A 13,064-nucleotide genomic window follows, 5' to 3' on the forward strand; every position below is an offset into this window, starting at 1 on the left:
AGTCCTCAATAAGTTCTTGGGATGGACTTGTTGAAGTTCTTGAATCCACTTTTTTATCTCCCGATTTCGACGAAGATCTTTGGGATCAAATCAAAGGTCGCAAACAAAAACGTAGCGAGCCTATCGTAATTTTCGCCGCGCAAATGCTATCCCTTTTTAATCGTTTATCTCGCGAAGCATCCGAATCCACAAAGTTAAGGATTATTCGTAAAAATATCTTACCTGAGTATATTCCTCATGTCATTTTAAAAGACATTAATACCGTGAGTGAACTAACTCAAATTGTTAAGAAGTTGGAAGATGCTAACCCTTCATTGTCGGCCAAGTTCTTCCAAAATTCTAAAATCTTTGTTGTCGAGACTGATACTCCGCAGTCGAAGCGTCATTCTCACAACAATGCCTCAAATGCCATATCGTCTCCATCTACCTCTAATCACGTATCTAATTCATCTAATTCGAATGATAAAAACACTTCGAAAGTAGCTACCTGTTGGTATTGTCAGAAAACAGGTCATATCTATCCCGTCTGTAAAAAGGAACGACAGCACAAGTTCTGTTACAAGTGTGGTAATCCTAATGTGACTGTCCATACCTGTAAAAATGCCGCATGCCTTCAAAAAACTAGTTCGTCGAGTTTGTTCTGTCGGTGCAATCTCGTTAGCTTTTCGTCCTAATAAATCCGACGTTAAAATTCAAAATAAATGGAATCAGTGGTTAAAGACCGTCAAATATTTTTATCGTAATAGTGTTACGAAAATTGCCGCCCCGGTGCTAATTAATAAAATTTGCGATTCTAGGCCGCATATTTCTGTCTCAATTTTCTCGAGAACTTTTACAGTCCTTCTAGATACTGGTTGTTCTATAACTATTGTTGGCGCAAAAGGCATTAAATTCCTTGAATCCAACAACTTATCTGTTGATCCATCTCAACATCAAAATGTTTCATTAGCTGACGGCTCTAATCGTTCTGTTACCGGTGTAGTCGATCTCCCTATCTTAGCTAACGATGTTTGTCATGTCATCAAAGCACTAATCGTACCTACGTTACCTTATACCTTTATCCTCGGTAGCAATTTCGTTAAGACTTTCTCTCTTATAATAGGTTTTTCTAAAAATACTTGGCTTACCGGCGATAATGATCCACAAACTTTTACCGATATCGATAATGAGCTCGATGAAATATCTTTATGTACTATCGATCATTTAAACCCCACTCAAAGATATGTCGCGACTAGTACTATCGAATCTTTCTCCCAAGTTAGCAATATAAATGGATTAGGCCACACGGATAAAATCCAAATGAATATTGATACTGGAGACGCGAAACCTTTCAAAAAACGCCCGTTTCCCATGTCTCCCTATATGTCCAAAATTCTCTTTCCAAATTTCTCTTCGAGAGAAAAAACTGCTTTCAGTGTCATCGGTAGAGGTTCCTTTCAATTTACTGTCATGCCTTTTGGATTATGTAATTCGGCTCAAACTCAACAGAGATTAGTCGATGCAATTTTTGGTCCTAAATATGAACCGAACATATTTTGTTATCTTGACGACATCATCATTTGTTCCGATAATTTCGAAGAACATATTAAATTATTATCTGAGGTTAAAGATAAGTTAAAAGAGGCCAATTTAACTATCAATGTTGATAAGTGTGAATTTTTCAAGTCTGAATTAAAATTTCTGGGTTATATAGTAGGTGATAATCTTTTAAGGACTGATCCGGAAAAAGTCTCTGCCATGATTAATTATCCCCGTCCAAAAACTTTTACGGAAGTTAAAAGATTTGTTGGAATTTGCTCTTGGTACAGGCGATTTATAAATAATTTCTCGACTCTTGTCTCTCCTATAAATGACCTATTAAAAGATAAAAAGAAGAAACAGTCGGTAGACTGGACTGATTCCGCTGAAAACTCCTTTATTTTAATTAAAGAGGCTCTTATCTCTGCCCCTGTTCTAACTCAACCTGACTTTCTAAAACCTACCTTTTGTTATTCAATGTGACGCTAGCGATACTGGGTTAGGAGGTGTCTTAACACAAACCGTCGATGGCTCGGATGTAGTTATTGCTAATGCTAGTCGTACCTTATCTAAGGCTGAACGAAACTACTCTGTCACCGAGAGAGAATGTTTAGCCGTAATTTTCGCTATTAAAATTTCGTCCCTATATCGAAGGAGTCAAATTTCAGGTAATTACCGACCATCATTCCCTGTTGTGGTTAAAAAACATTAGTAATCCTTCTGGCAAACTTGCGCGTTGGGCAATGCGTTTACGTCAGCATGATTTTGATCTTATCCATCGGAAAGGAACTTCTCATATCGTCCCAGATGCACTAAGTCGCATGTTTACGAATGAGTCTATCACCGAAAAACCACAACTTTCTTATCTGGAAGTCGACAAGACCCGAATTGATCATTGGTTCGATGATTTTCGCTCTAAGATTTTATCAGAGCCCAATAAATATCCTCAGTGGAAAGTAGAGGATGATTTTGTTTTTAAATTAATTCCTTCCGAATTACCTGTTTCCACTAATAATAAAGAGTGAAAAATTTTAGTACCGAAACACCAAAGAAATGATATTATCACTTCTTGTCACGATCCCCCTACCTGTGCACATCTTGGCTATTTCAAAACTTTAAATCGTATTCAAGAGTTATATTATTGGCCCAAAATGTGGAAAGATGTACTTCGATTTGTTAGGTCTTGTAAAATCTGTGGAGCTCAAAAGATGTCGACTTTGGCTCCCATGGGTTTAATGGGACGAGAAAAATCCGCTAGGTTCCCTTGGCAAATAATTGCTGTAAATCTTATTGGTCAGCTTCCTCGCTCAAAAAGAGGATACACTTTTCTTCTTGTTGTTACCGACTGGTTTTCGAAATTTACGTTGATTCATCCTTTGCGGGAAGCTACCACGCAAAATATTATTAATTTTCTTGAAAATGACGTTTTTCTTATGTTCGGAGTCCCTCAATTTCTTATATGTGATAACGCCCGAAATCTTAATAATTCTTCGTTAAAGAATTTATATAGTAAGTATAAGGTCCAAAAAATATGGTTTAATGCTGTCTATTCGCCTCAGTGCAACTTTGTTGAACGTAGCAATAAAACCATAGGAACTGCTATTAGGTGTTATATTAAAGATCATTCCGATTGGGATAAAGAAATTCCAAAAATCCGTCAAGCTATAAATACCGCTAGACATGAAGTCACTAAATATACCCCATCTTTCCTTAATTTTGCCAGGTATGTCCCTATTGCCGGTAACTATTATTCTTTATCTGCCGATAATTTGATATCTACCGTTACTTCAGAGCAACATGACAAATATGTTTCTGAAATACGAGGGTTAAGTGAAGTATTTGATAAAATACAACTTAATCTGAATAATGCGTACCAACGCAATGCTAAAACGTGTAACTTACGGCGACGCGATGTTCAATTTCACGTCGGTGATACAGTTTCTGTGAATGGGCCCAACGAGATTGTTTAGCGATGAAGCTCACTTCTTTTGGTTGAATGGCTATGTCAGCAAACAAAAATGCCGTATTTGGAGTAAAGATAATCCTCAAGTGTATGTTAAGACACAGACGTAATGGTGTCTTAACAAAGACACCATTACATCCATAAAACTGTTTGGTGTGCTTTGTGGGCTGGTGGAATCATTGGTCCCTATTTCTTCAAAAATGATTCTGGCCAGAATGTTACAGTCAATGGTAACCGTTATAGAGCTATGACTACTGACTTTTTTTCCTTATTTGAAAAACCGTGATGTGCAGGAGCTGGGGTTTTAACAAGGCGACGCAATATGTCCGACAGCTCGTGTCACAATTGATTTATAAAAGAAACGTTTGGTTACCTCACAGTTTTACGTTTCGGACCCGTGAATTGGTCTCCAAGATAGTGCGATTTAACTCCGCCAGACGATTTTCTGTGGGGTTCTATGGTTGTAATCATATTTGTTGTACCAAGGATTTCTTCTCAATTTGATTTCTGTTTTGTATATCTACTTGGATTTGTCAAATGGTATTCTTGCCAAAAGTATCTTTACTTCTTCAACATTTTTTGTCTTGATAAATTTATATGTTCTTGTATTGACTTACAATTTGTATCTTCTCACATTTGTATGCTTTCTTTGGAAATGTTATCTACGACTTCATTGTTTGGTATTAAGATCTTGTAAATTTTTAGGTATATTTTTAATTTTAAATATAATGTGATTGGATGTATTGGAATTCAAATTTTTTAAAACTGTAAGCGAGTCTATAAAAATAGTGGCATTTTGGTAATCTTCCTGTTGTACATATTCTAATGCCTTTTGTATTGCTCTAGCTTCAGTTGTAAACGCGCAACCTGTGTCATCAGTATTTTTTGACCCATCGGCATAAATTCCGTGAAAGTTTTGATGTTCCGCCAAAATTTGGCGTATAACTGTATTATTATATGATGCTAATTCAGAGTAATCAGGAAGATTTACACCACGTAGAACAAATTAAGCTAATGTAATCGAATTATATTTGTATTGTTTAGTGTGGAGTCACACTTCTTAGTCCTTCGTAAATAAGAGGAAAGTTTTTGATTCTCCAGAAAGGATTAGTTAAATCATATTCTATTGATAATGATATGTGATCCTGTCGTTTGTAATTTAACCATCATTTTTTCTGCTATAAATGGTTTTCTGAGTCCTAAGAGAGGTTCGTTTGCTTCCGCTCTTAGGCGTTCGAAAAGTGTGGATTTCATTGCTCCCATACACATTCTTAGTGCTTTGTTTTGTATAATATCCAGTTTACGTACGTTAGTTTTATTAGCTGTTCCATAAAGTGTACAACCATAATCAATTATTGATCTTATATACGCTCTACACAAAAATACTGTTGTTTGAACATCCGCTCCACACCAAGTTTGCAATGGATTTTAGGAAATTCAAACCTTAATTAATTAAGCTTAATTTCTTTAAAAAATCAAAGCTGATGTGTTTATAACAAATAAGAATTAAAATTGGTGCCGTTCAATAGCTATAGGCCTATATTTTATGATGATATAATTTTTATTTTTAAGAAACCGTTACTTATAGTCCAAAATATGGCTAAAGTTGACTGTTTTTTTGAGTAGTCGAATCGTCTCGGTTTTCACTGGTTCTCCTGTTGGCCTGGGGCACTTCAACATTGGCGATATTTTCTTTTTGGCTGCTATTTAAACTTAGTGACTATAAATAATTCTATTTAAATTGCTGTTAATCATCTTTATTTTACGTGATACATTTTTTTTATATTAAATAGTAAATATTTATATTTACTTTATTTTATAACGTGTATTTATCGTTAAAAAGTATCGTTAAAAAATAAATAACTTTTAAAATGTCACACGATACCACTTTTTATTTAAGATTCCGAGCGTTCTTTTATTATTATTATTTTTTTAATGAATAAAAAGAAAACCTGGGTGGATAATTTTGGTGGACCACCATATATATGGTTGTTACGACGTTCATTTGTTTTATTGGCTTTAGGTACTAGCTGCTTTTATTTTTTTTAATTACATCAAAACAAAAAAAAGAAACAAAAAGTGTGGATCACATCGAAACCAGCGGGTGTTTATATTATTGCACATGTTTTCCTTATTATATAGTAAATCTTATCCCGTGATATCAGTACCCATGACGAAACGAAATATGACCTGACAGAAGTATTAAACGAGATGAAAATAGTGTCGACCAACGCGTTCACAAAGATCAACATTTTAACAGTCAAGAGTTGGATCGATTCCTACTGCTGTATATATAGATATACAGCAAGATAGTGTAGTTGTAATGAGTTGTTTTAATAAATTTTTAATGTCAATTTGAATCTTTAATGTAGGTATTTTATTATATATGTGACCACCCGATACTCGCCCAATATTTTAGTATAAACACAGTCAAAATATATTTTGAATTTAAAAAATTATTTTAAAAAATTCTAAACGGTTTTTCGTATATAAAAATATTATTGTTGGAAATTTAAAAAAAAATAGGGGGTGGAAATGGGCATTGAAACCCAGAATAAAAAAAATGGCCAGGCCTATGATTAAATTTTGTAATTTATTTTTGATGAGTCAGATTTTATCGATTTTTCAATTGTTTATCAGGATATTACGACCTTGAGTGAGCAAAAGCTTGAGAAAATTTTCAATAAGCAGTCAATTATTACTGTACTGAATTTAGTAGTCAAATAATGTATCTACAAATTAAATGCGCTCGCCGATTCAGTACTAAAAATTAAAGCATGTTTTAATTTCTTATACAAAAGATGATGAAATATTAACTAAAAGTAAAGTTACTCTTAACTAGTCGTAATAATTGTTTAAACAAATGACTAATTCGTAAAAAGTCAACATATTTAACCCTTAAGTATTTCTAATATCTTAAATTAATGGCGTAAACACTAATTGACCGCCTGACAGACGGGTTTAACATTTTAGTGGATATTTATTTTTGTTAAATATTTTAATGCAATAAAATATTGTGATAACTTACTGAAAGTATTAGTTATTTAAAAAACACAATAATTAATATAGTTTATCTGTATTTATAAAAATAAAAAACATTATCACAAGAATGGATCGATTTTTTGTGTACATTTTTACGCCTGAAAAAAGTGTCATAAAAATAAAACAAATTAAAGATTCTTGATAAAAATTTATAATCGGTTTAAGCAAAGAGTAAGAAACATTAAAATAAAAAAAATAAACACAAAAAAAACTGACAGTCACTAAAGTTGGTAGAGTGTAGCGCACTCCAAACAAATCTTTTCGCACATTCCAAGCAAATTGGTTTTTGACAATGAGAGCATACATAAGCTGTTCTTTTTTTTATAGTGACAGTAAGAACATTCCTTTTATAAAATTTTTCCACTCTTACTTCTGGACGCCGTTGGGCTTCATCTATACCCAGTATCTCGCATATGCTCTGTAACATTTTTTTATATAATTAAAATATTAATTATTTTTATTCCTTTTACCCCCGTGATGATACGCTTATGTTCTGTTTACCGTCTTCAAAATTTTATTGAATGCCCGGAATTTCCTTGCGTCCGAAAGGTTTTTAATCCTTTCCGTCTTAATCCGGGTCTTTTATGATAGATTTGTAAATATTCCGAAGACTCGTATAGTAATTTTTCTGTAAAGACCCAATCTCGGGAAAAACCTAATCTAGGAGATTTGATATTCCATCACGTTTGTAGGTAGAAGTATACCGTTATGTTCAATGTTAGTTATAACCTTATCTTCTCAGAAATACATACAACTGGCCTATGATTTTTAAGGGAAGATATCCCTTCTTTTTCTGGGGTAATTTGGTAAAATTTTAGAGGAACCAAGTCACTTCTCGGTGGGCACTCGTAGAGAAAACAACTTATCGGTGGGCATCCATCGAGTTAAGACGCTTAGTTCACAATATCGTATCTGCTACCTTACCGTCTCTATGCATTTTCTTTATAAGTGTGTATACACTGGCTTATTAGAGTTTTTTTATCTTACACTATATTAGTTTAAGTATAGTTGTAAAGCACCTTCAAGGGTAAATAAATTCAGTGTTTAATACCAGTACAGTATTAACTTCAGTGAATTAAAGCAGCAGCCTTCAGGAATAATTACTGTAAGTGACATAATTTTAATATCTCCACCTATCTGGGCAAGTAACATGGTATAGCATCATATCATCTCCCATTATCTGGACGTATCGAACGATCATACATGTCTTCAAATGTAATTGAGAGTAGCTACTTAATTTTGCATTTTATAGTTGTTTGTATATTTTTATTACTTGTGTTGCATTCAGCAGCGTCGTAATTTTGTTGTTGTTTAATATATTGTTATTGTTTTACGTATGTATTTTGTTTGTCGACTCCTAACAAAGTTCCCTGATATATTTGCTTTTTACGTTTAAATATAACTATACCTTTGACCAGTAGAAAGATCAGGCTTATCAAGTTTCGTAGGTGAGTAAGTGTAATACCTTATATATTTATTTTTTGTTTATGTAGAGTGTTGACCAAATTTATTCAATAATTAACTGTGATATCTTTTCTTGGGTTTGGTCTTAGAACCTAAATATCTTTCCTTATCTCTTTTCTTTTCTAAGGTTTCTTAATTTTTTCCTTAAACCCCAAAAAATTAAGTGGCGCCCTGTTCCCTATCTTATCTTATCTTTGGTAATTTTACCCATCTATCTTTTTGTTCATTTCTGTGTCTTTTCTAATATCTCTTATCGTATCTTTGCTTATTTCGTCCGTTGGACCCATTCCTGGTTCCAAAAGCTAGTTTCGAACCCACGACTCGCTCTCCACCAACCATCTGGCTGCCGTCCGCAGTGTCTCAATTGGTGACCTTTCTAGCACCATCCAAAAAAGGTTTTCGAGGTTACACATATTTTTATGCCGCCCAAAGCGTGGGGCTTATATCCTTTTGTTTTTTTCTTTGTCCGTTGCCTTTGCTTGTCTTTCACATTTATAGAACGCGAAGCTACGAGAACCCCGATCAGCTTCCGTGTTCTATTTCTATTTATTTCTTCTTCTATTTGCTTTATCTCTATCTCAGTATTCCTTATTTTCTTCTTTCGTTCCGTCTGGTAAACACACTACAAAAGTTCTCCAGATTTATGTATAAATTTTATAATTAAACCTGATCTTTCTTTGGTATATTTGACTATTTTTATATTTTTTTATTACCTGTAGACTTAAATTAAAAAATGAATAATTTTGAAGTCAATTTTCTTACTTCAGAGGAAATTAATTATGAGTTTAAAATCAGAGGAACTGTTACGAGTAGAGAAATAAAAGAAAGGAGGAAAATCCTCAAGAGATTGTTAGTTAGGGACAACAGCAATCAATTATCTTTAAATACCTTAGATTATGATAACGAAAAGACTGCTATTAAAAATTCTATCGATAAGATTTCAAAGTTAGTTGAAGAGTTTGAAGGTTCTTCAACAGATTCTTGTTTTCGCCAAGTCAAATCACGACTTATTCATTTGTTAGGTAGAATAGATCGTCTCCCTATTCCCGAGCCCGATTCTGAGGAATCTATTTCTTTTCTAAATGAATCTAATGCTACCTGTTTGTTATTGGAGCAAGAGATGAATGATAAAGTCATTTCTTTAGCTTCTAGTCCTTCTTCTGTCGAGTATGTCTCTCCTGCTGCTCCGCAGATAATACATGTTTCGACTCCCGATTCAAATATCTCCCAATATTCCATATTTAAATGGAATGTTAAATTTAATGGTGATCCCAAGACTGTGTTTGATTTTATTGAACGAGTTAATGAGTTATCTGAGTCCCGTAATGTCCCGAAAGATATTTTATTTAATTAGGCTATTGAATTTTTCTCTGGCGATGCCGCGGTGTGGTTTCGCAGTATTAAGTCCTCAATAAGTTCTTGGGATGGACTTGTTGAAGTTCTTGAATCCACTTTTTTATCTCCCGATTTCGACGAAGATCTTTGGGATCAAATCAAAGGTCGCAAACAAAAACGTAGCGAGCCTATCGTAATTTTCGCCGCGCAAATGCTATCCCTTTTTAATCGTTTATCTCGCGAAGCATCCGAATCCACAAAGTTAAGGATTATTCGTAAAAATATCTTACCTGAGTATATTCCTCATGTCATTTTAAAAGACATTAATACCGTGAGTGAACTAACTCAAATTGTTAAGAAGTTGGAAGATGCTAACCCTTCATTGTCGGCCAAGTTCTTCCAAAATTCTAAAATCTCTGTTGTCGAGACTGATACTCCGCAGTCGAAGCGTCATTCTCACAACAATGCCTCAAATGCCATATCGTCTCCATCTACCTCTAATCACGTATCTAATTCATCTAATTCGAATGATAAAAACACTTCGAAAGTAGCTACCTGTTGGAATTGTCAGAAAACAGGTCATATCTATCCCGTCTGTAAAAAGGAACGACAGCACAAGTTCTGTTACAAGTGTGGTAATCCTAATGTGACTGTCCATACCTGTAAAAAATGCCGCATGCCTTCAAAAAACTAGTTCGTCGAGTTTGTTCTGTCGGTGCAATCTCGTTAGCTTTTCGTCCTAATAAATCCGACGTTAAAATTCAAAATAAATGGAATCAGTGGTTAAAGACCGTCAAATATTTTTATCGTAATAGTGTTACGAAAATTGCCTCCCCGGTGCTAATTAATAAAATTTGCGATTCTAGGCCGCATATTTCTGTCTCAATTTTCTCGAGAACTTTTACAGTCCTTCTAGATACTGGTTGTTCTATAACTATTGTTGGCGCAAAAGGCATTAAATTCCTTGAATCCAACAACTTATCTGTTGATCCATCTCAACATCAAAATGTTTCATTAGCTGACGGCTCTAATCGTTCTGTTACCGGTGTAGTCGATCTCCCTATCTTAGCTAACGATGTTTGTCATGTCATCAAAGCACTAATCGTACCTACGTTACCTTATACCTTTATCCTCGGTAGCAATTTCGTTAAGACTTTCTCTCTTATAATAGGTTTTTCTAAAAATACTTGGCTTACCGGCGATAATGATCCGCAAACTTTTACCGATATCGATAATGAGCTCGATGAAATATCTTTATGTACTATCGATCATTTAAACCCCACTCAAAGATATGTCGCGACTAGTACTATCGAATCTTTCTCCCAAGTTAGCAATATAAATGGATTAGGCCACACGGATAAAATCCAAATGAATATTGATACTGGAGACGCGAAACCTTTCAAAAAACGCCCGTTTCCCATGTCTCCCTATATGTCCAAAATTCTCAACGAAGAATTAGACGAAATGCTTAGTTTAGGTGTTATTGAACCTTCTAATAGTCCGTGGTGTTCACCGGTGCTATTAGTCAAGAAAAATGGCGAGTACCGCTTTTGTTTCGATGGTAGAGCTTTCAATGAGGTAACTAAACGAGACTCTTACCCTTTGCCTAATATTGATAGGATCCTGTCGTTACTGAAAGGTACCAAATTTATAAGTTCCGTTGACTTGAGAAACCTTTTGTGTTTGTTATAATTTGTATTCAATTTTATTTGCTATAATATCTCGAGATACGCCAAAACTTTATTTGTGCATGCTTGTGTTATACTTATATCTTTGTAAAGATATTTTCGAATTATATTTCTGCCTATTTTTTTATGTATACCACCATTTTATAGTTGTTTGTGTATTTTTATTACTTGTGTTGCATTCAGCAGCGTCGTAATTTTGTTGTTGTTTAATATATTGTTATTGTTTTACGTATGTATTTTATTTGTCGACTCCTAACAAAGTTCCCTGATATATTTGCTTTTTACGTTTAAATATAACTATACCTTTGACCAGTAGAAAGATCAGGCTTATCAAGTTTCGTAGGTGAGTAAGTGTAATACCTTATATATTTATTTTTTGTTTATGTAGAGTGTTGACCAAATTTATTCAATAATTAACTGTGATATCTTTTCTTGGGTTTGGTCTCAGAACCTAAATATCTTTCCTTATCTCTTTTCTTTTCTAAGGTTTCTTAATTTTCTCCTTAAACCCCAAAAATTAAGTGGCGCCCTGTTCCTATCTTATCTTATCTTTGGTAATTTTACCCATCTATCTTTTTGTTCATTTCTGTGTCTTTTCTAATATCTCTTATCGTATCTTTGCTTATTTCGTCCGTTGGACCCATTCCTGGTTCCAAAAGCTAGTTTCGAACCCACGACTCGCTCTCCACCAACCATCTGGCTGCCGTCCGCAGTGTCTCAATTGGTGACCTTTCTAGCACCATCCAAAAAAGGTTTCCGAGGTTACAGCTCAACTTTAAACTCAAATGAACTTTCTAATCTTCTGTTTATCTGAGGTTGGATAAGTTGAAATGACAGTTTTTCAATAAGGTTGGGCCTTTCTAAATGAGTATTATATTGTAAAGACTCATAAAGATTAATAAGCATTTACTGTACTTATATCAAACATTCTGAAAAATATAGGCCAACAATGTACTGTGTGTATATGTATAATTGTATGCAATTATTACCCTAAAAATTTGCTCAATAAACTTTTGTATTCACACACAGAACGTATTACAAGCGACAATATATCTGGTCATGATCGGTCAGCATCTGACAGCACCGTACATTTGAAGTATGGATCATTACCGTATATAGAAGGTTTAACACAATCTCTTACTAGACTATTTAGTAAATTTAACATAAAAATAGCCAATTATAACAACAAAAAACTCAATTTGTTCTATTCTAGACTAAAAAATCCAGTTCCACTAGAGAAGAACTGCAACGTAATCTATGGTATACCATGTCAATGTGGCAAAATATACATAGGCCATACAAGTCAACGACTTAGTAAGCGCCTAGCTATTCACAAAAGTGACTGTAAACGTAAACCCCTGGCAACTAGTTTAAGCATTCATGTCAATGAGAATGACCATCATGTCTTATATGATGAGGCTATAATTCTAGATAGAGCTGAAAAAGAAGCTCATCGTAAAATCTTAGAGATGTGTTATATTAATAATTGTTCTAATTCACTGAACCACAAAAAAGATGTTGATAACTTAAGTTCCATCTATACTTAAGTTTTACAACAAAAATTCACTAAAAATAAAAAAGTACCACCTTCTTATATTAGAATTTCATTATACTGTCCCTCCGCACTTTCAACTAACGTACTGTTGTTATTTGCTGTCTGTTGTGACTCAGTTTATTGCCTGTAACTCATGTGTATTAAATTCAATGTAACCCACAAGACAATTGTTAATAATTTTAATTTAAACATTATAAAACTTAACTTCATGTACAAACCATGTTCTTCATTATATAGCTTTTATAATTTTATATTTTTCAATCAGACTATTTGTTCAAAATTTGAATTTTGAGAAAGAAATGTAAATGTCTAACCATTCTTGGACATATTATGTTTATACCACTAACATCAATAATGTAAAAAAGACAACAGTGATACAACTGTGATATACTAACAACTGCACGGATGTGTTATTTCCCTTTTGTGAGAACAAGATGAACTTTAATTTATTTTATATCTATCATCATCCACTTGTTTCTTTGGCAAAGGGTATATAATA

The sequence above is a fragment of the Diabrotica undecimpunctata genome, chromosome 11 (genome assembly GCF_040954645.1).
Source record: "Diabrotica undecimpunctata isolate CICGRU chromosome 11, icDiaUnde3, whole genome shotgun sequence".
NCBI lineage: Eukaryota > Metazoa > Arthropoda > Insecta > Coleoptera > Chrysomelidae > Diabrotica > Diabrotica undecimpunctata.